Genomic DNA, 6,783 nt, shown 5'->3' with positions numbered 1-6,783 from the left:
CAGTACCGGTATTACCTAGGCAACTGGGACACCTGGAAGGGGTCACATCTGCATCTGCTGAGGTCACATCTGAATTTGATGTGGCCACACCTTTCTCCACCCATACCCTAGATAAGGCCTAGCCCAGGCCCAGATGCTCTCTCTCTGCTCTTTTCTAGCTCTTTCTCAGCTCTTTCCTTCTCTTCTCTTTCCCAGCTCCCTTCTCTTTCATAGCTCTCTCTTTGCCACCTTTCCCAGACGCTCTCTTTTGTAGCTCTTTTCTCTCTTTTCTAGCTCTTTTCTCCCTCTTTCCCAGCTCTCTCTCTTTCTCAGCTCTCCGCCTCACCCCCCCCCCCCCCCCGCGTGGAGGATCAAGATGGCCTGGTGCCAGCCCGAACGATGAATAAACCTACCCCTTACCTGAATACCACATGCGTGCTGCTGTTCTTACTCGGCTACCTCTTTTTAAAAACCTAACACCCCACACATATCAAGTACCAGTTTCCTGGTCCCATCTCTTCTAGACTCAAACTTCTACCTCCATTGTAACAAAATTATAGTAAAATAAGTGGATAGGGCAAAAGGGAATTTGGTATAAAGTCAGTAAGATGGAATCAAATCTGAAATTACATTTAATAGTTTTTCCTGGAATGAAGTGATTCTTGTGTAAGTCTGGATCTTCTCTCTCATTTTGAGTTTTTGACTTGTTTCTGACAAATACAATAAGGTACTTCACCTTTCTACTTGATAATTTCATACCCTTAAATTAAGACAATAACCATACAAGGATGTATGATTTCTAATTAATTAAGGTCTGAAAGCTTCTTAGAGATCCATGATGCAAAAGCTCTTTATGAAACTACAAAATGGTAATATTATGGGTAATGCTCAAAACAATAACCATATGATCATTTAATTATATGGAAATTGGTATTAAGTATTTAAAATGCCTTGGTTAGAAGTTGGAAATATTTTTCAAATACAGAGAGTATATTGTCTCATGGTTTGCTTTGTATCACAGCCTCTAAATAGTTGTGAGCTTTTCTTTGACAGATGGTCAACTGAGGCGGGCTATCTAATTTAACTGAAAATTAACATTGGCAGCTGTTCTTGCTAAAAAGATAATCTGTCTCTAAAATTGAGTAGAGCAATGCTGACCCCTTTCCAACTCCTTTCCCATAATTGTAGGCAAATGACAGTTTTCCTCCTGCAAACACTAAATTCAGGGACAGGCCCTTCATTCTAGGTCAAGTCAAATGCCCTCTATAGTAACAAAAACTGATAGCAGTCTTTGTTTCTCTTTAACTCTGTCTTTACTATAGTAATTGTTGAGTAGACAGATCATTATGGCCTCTTTTATATTTCTATCTCTTTTTTCCCTATGCCGGGGATTGAGCCCTAGGCTTTTGTGCATGTTAGGCAAGCACTTTACCATGGAGCTACACTTCCAGCCCTTTTTTCATTTTTTAAATTTTGACACAGATTTCTCTGTTTCCCAGGCTTGTCATGAACTTGCCATTCTCTTGCCTCTCCCAAGTAGCTGGAATTGCACACCTTTGTTTGATCGAGTCTTTTTTTTTTTGATCGAGTCTTAATGTCATCTACAATCCTTTTAAGTCTTTACTCCTAATATATTAATTCTAATCACTTGTGTGTGAAGGTTTGAATATGAAATGTCTTCCACAAGCTCATGTGTTGAATTCTTTGCCCAGCTGGTGGTGCTATTTGGGGAGGTGATGAAACTTTAGGATATGAGCCTAGCTTGAGGAAGTAGGTCCCTGGGGGTGTGTTTTTAAAGTTTGTACCTTGTCTCTTGTTCCTTTCTCTCTGCTTCCTGTGGGCGGTGAGATGAAACCTTCCTTTACCATAAGTTCCTGCTATCATGATGTTCAACCTCACAAAGGGCCCAGAATCCGCAGACACAAGGATCATGTAAGTTAAAAATCCCTTTTCAATTGTGAATGAGAACAAATAGTTCTTATTTAAGTTAGTCTTTCAGATTTTTTGCTCAGAGCTATGCAAAAGTAACCAATATATATATCTGTTTTGAGGGTATGAATTTCCTTATGTTTTTGAATGAGGGGAAATTTGGAAAATTCCTGTCTTAGATGGATTCACTAAAACTAGACCTTGAGATCGAATTACCATGCACTTGGCTTATTAGGAAGTGGGCATCCCAGTTAGAATGGCCATTATCAAGAAAATAAATAATAACAGATGCTGGCTGGGATGTGGTCAAAAGGGAACACTAATACACTGTTGGTGAGAATATAAGCTGTTTCAAACACTCTCGAAATTATTATGGAGGTTCCTCACAGACTAAACATAGAACTCTCCTATGGTCCAGTAATCCCACTCCTGCGCATTTATCAAATGATCACAAGCAAGGCCACACTAAAGCTACCAGCACAACTATGTTCATTGCAGCATTATTTACCATAGCTAATATATGGAACCAATCCAGATGTCCCTTAATAGATGAATGGATCAAGAAAATGCGGTATATATACACAGTGGAATTTTATGCTTCTATCAGAAAGAATGACATTCTCCCTTTGATAAGGAAATGGAAAGACTTGGAAAAAATAATATTAGGTTATTACCCCTTCCTCATTTTTTTCCTCTTACCCCTCCCTATTCTCTTCTCCCCCAAGCTGTAAAGTTCATTTCCAATATAGTGACAAGTGAGTATTAATGTTGCTTTAGTTCATCTTTTGTTCTGCTGTTTCTGTGATTCCCTTTCCCTTCCATGGATCAGATAAACTTGTATACAAGACAAAGGGTACAGAAAACTAAAACAGAAAAAAATAAAAATAAGTGCTTGCAGGACATAATAAGAACCTCTTGTCTCCAGTTCCTGGAGTTCATGTTGATACGCTTCATTACATAAGGTCCTATGCTCTTACCTATTGTGATACCCTGTTAAGAATATCATAGACATATTCTAGTTATTACAAGTGAGGGAAACTATGTATTCTACTTTTCTCTGGGTCTGGCTTGCTTTGCTTAATATAATTTTTCAAGGTCTTTCCACTTCCTTATGAATGGGGCATTGCCATTCTTTGTGATGGAAGCATAGATCTCCATTGTGTATATATACCACATCTTCTTGATCCATTCATTTACTAAAGGGCACCTGGGTTGATTCCATATCTTAACTATGGTAAATAATGCTGCAATGAACATGGTTGTGCTGGTAGCTTTAGTATGGCCTTGTTTGTGGTCATTTGGATAAGTGCCCAGGAGTGGGATTATTGTATCATAGAGGAGCTTTATAGTTTTTTGAGGAACCTCCATACTGCTTTCCAGAGGGCTGAACAAGTTTATTCTCCCACCAATAGTGTAGTAGCAGTGCCTTTTGGCTACATTTGCAAAACCCCAGGACTGGCACACAACAAAGAAATTTTAAATAGTACACCACTTAAAACCATTCTGGTCGACCTAGAATAAGCATCTACCATTATTACAACATACAGAGCAGTCTTACTACCCAGAAAATCCTGTGTGCTCCATCTCTTCTCCTCCCTATTTCTGATAGCCACCATTTCTTTGCTGTCTTGACAGCTTTTTGCAAGATGTCATAGGATTGCAATAATAGAATGCATGTAGCCTTTTCAGGTTGGCTCACATAGTAACATGCATTTGAGTGCTCTTCATGTTTTTCCATGGCTTAATAGCTCATCTTTTTTTTTTCTTTTAGCACTGAATACTATTTCTTTGATCAAATGTTTCACAGTTTAACCACTCACCTACTGAAGGACACCTTGGGTTGCTTCCAAGTCTTGGCAATTATGAAGAAGGCTGCTATAAACATATCTGTGTGTAGGTTTTTATATGAACATAAGGTTTCAACTCCTTTGGGTAAATTGTACCAAAGAGTACAATTGTAATATCACATTATAAGAGGATGTTTAGATTCTTAAGAAACTGCCAATGTGTCTTAAAGTTTACATTATTGCAAGCAATGAATGAATGTTCTTGTTCCAAATTCTCACTAAAATTTGATGTTGGCAGTGTGTTAAATTTTGGTCACTCTAATAGGTGAATATAGTATTTATTTGTTTAAATTATCTGTCCCCTGGTGATGTGTGATGTTGAGCATTTTCATATGTTCATTTCATCTGCATTTTTCTTTTTTCTGTGTCTGTATTGGGCGGTGGACTCAGGTCCTCTCCTTTCACTTTTCCTTTTCTGCTTAAGGCTGGAACTGCAACATTTAAGCCATACCTTCTCTTGTGGCATTTTGTTAGTGAATTGAAGAGAAGAGTCTCAAGGGCCAGGAACTAGTGGCTCACCTCTATAATCCTAGATACTCAGAGGCTGAGATCTGAGGGTCAAGGTTTGAAGCCAGTATAGGCAGGGAAGTCTGTAAGACTTTTATCTCAATTAATCACTAATGAGCTTAAAGTAGAGGTAGGGCTAAAGTGGTAGATTGACACCCTTGAGCTATATATACACATGAAAATATTATACAAGTTTCTAGACATTCACACAGTGAGGCCAAAGGAAGATATGCATAGGAGCAGATCACAAAGGCTCAATAGCTATGTGCATATGATCATATAAAATACTATTTGACTAAATGAACTCCAAGAAAAGGAAACAAGAGATGATGTTTTTGTTTTCTTTTTCTTTTGTCTTGTTTGTTAGTTTGTTTCTTTGGGAAGGCAAGTGGGCACAGAAAAGGTTAAACAAAGGGTGAAAAAGCACAACAGTGGAAAATGAACTGTACATCTTGCAGGCAGGGACTGGAGGGAAAAATGGGAGAAAGGGAGGGAAGGGGAGACATCATTCAAAAAGAATTGTATTCATTACGTGACTCATGTAACTGCAACCCCTCTGTATATCACCTCTACAGTAACAATAAAATATAACATAATTAGCAGGAAAAAAAGCTAAGGGACAGCTGCCAGGTCCTGAATTCAAGCTCCAATATTGACACACACAGAAAAAAGTTCATGCTTTTTTATTAGTCTAGGAGTATTTTGTCAATCTTCTAAAAATTTCAAACCACAATTATTTTCAGTGGCATCTCTATATCTATTCTCTCTTCCTTTGTGGATATAACATTCCACCCTATGACTATACAACTGTTGTGCTACTGGAATTTTATATTCAAGGCTTTGCACTTTCTAAATGAAGGCTCTACCACTTGAATTACACCTGCAGCCTGTATATAATATAATCAATGATGAGAATTTGAGTTTTACTATTTTTTTGATATTATAAACAGTGCACCCTTGTTTGTATCTCGTGGATGAGTAAAAGTGTCTTTCTAAGAGAGATGCCTGGAAATGAAATTGCTGCTTCAGCATAGACTTACCTTTTCAGTTTCAATAGATTCTGGAAGTGAGTGCCATCCAAAGTGACTGAGCCAACTTGCTTCCATCAGCATAGGATATGAATATTTGTCTCCTTGCAGCAAATCAACATTTGATGCCTTTGGACTTTCACTTTGCCAATTTTTTGGTTGAAAAATGGTATCTCATAAAAATTACTTTCCTCCAATTATTGACAAGGATGAGCATATTTTCATATGATTATTGATTTTAAATATTTCATCTTCAGTTAAATGACTATTTTTTATTCTTTGCTCATTCCCCCCTATTGGGTTGTTGTCTTTTTCTGGTTAATTTGAAGGTTTTTTTTTACACTGAGTATTGATATTTGACAGTTGTATTTATTGCAAATATTTCCTTATAGTTTGCTGCCTTTTAAATTTATTTATAGTATCTTGCTGCCATATTGAAGTTTGTGATATGGCTGTTACAAGATACATTGACTTTTTTCTCTTGTTTCTGCATTTTGGGTGATGTTTAAGCCTTTTCTGACTCTAGATTATGAAGCTATCCTTCTGTATTTGTTATAATAATCTTACATATGTGTTTGTTGATTTATTTGTAGATCTTTTATCAACTGGGCTTTATATTTCTGTATGGTGTGAAGGATCTAATTTTATTTTTACATTAAGGAATTTCAAATTATTTTCCCAGTTCTTACACATGAACTACACATGAACTCCACTAAGTTCATCTTTGTGGGCTTTGTTTTATTGAGTAGTAGAGGGTGGTACTAGATTTACAGAGCCTGGAGTACCCAATTGCTAGTTTTTTTTGACATACTGTAAACACATAGTTTCTTAATAGTTATGAGCTAAAAAGAAGAATCCTGAGTTCCTATTTACTGAATAGTTAGGAGGATGAAACTGTCCTCTGTATCAATGCAGCTATACAAGGCGAGACAAATGTCTCTGGATCTAGACTAGAGAAAATATTCTTCCATTTTTATTAAGGAGAACAGTATGGTACATCACCTTTGAAGTCATCTAGGGCTGAGTTTGATTTCTAGGGCTGGGCACTTGTGCTATTTTCATTTGTGTGACCCTGGGTAAATTTGTTAATCTCTAAGACTTAATTTCCTTATCCTTTCTGCAGTTATAATAATTCTTATTTTGTGGATTAATTGTGAAGACTGAGACAATAAGTATAAAGTGCTTGATACATGTTCAGTGCCTAATCATGTTTGCAATTATTACTTGTGGTTATGATAATGATTTTTGCAGAAATGTCAGTATTTGGGGAGTGGGTGCCCAGAAGAGTAGTAAGAATTGAAAAAATAACAACCTGTTCTTTAAGGGCTGTAGTGGGGGAGATGAGGATGTTGGCACCCCCAGAAAGCTTAGGAAAGATGTTGGAGCTGATGTGTTAGATTAACAAAAAAGTGCTTGGGGCTCTAAGCTGTTGCCTTGTTGAACAAAAACATGAATCATAAACTTGAAAAGGAGTGGGGAAAGAGAAAGAAGGT

This window comes from Dipodomys ordii, unplaced genomic scaffold (genome assembly GCF_000151885.1).
Source record: "Dipodomys ordii isolate 6190 unplaced genomic scaffold, Dord_2.0 Scaffold134, whole genome shotgun sequence".
NCBI classification, from domain to species: Eukaryota; Metazoa; Chordata; class Mammalia; order Rodentia; family Heteromyidae; genus Dipodomys; species Dipodomys ordii.
This window is presented reverse-complemented; position numbering follows the sequence as displayed.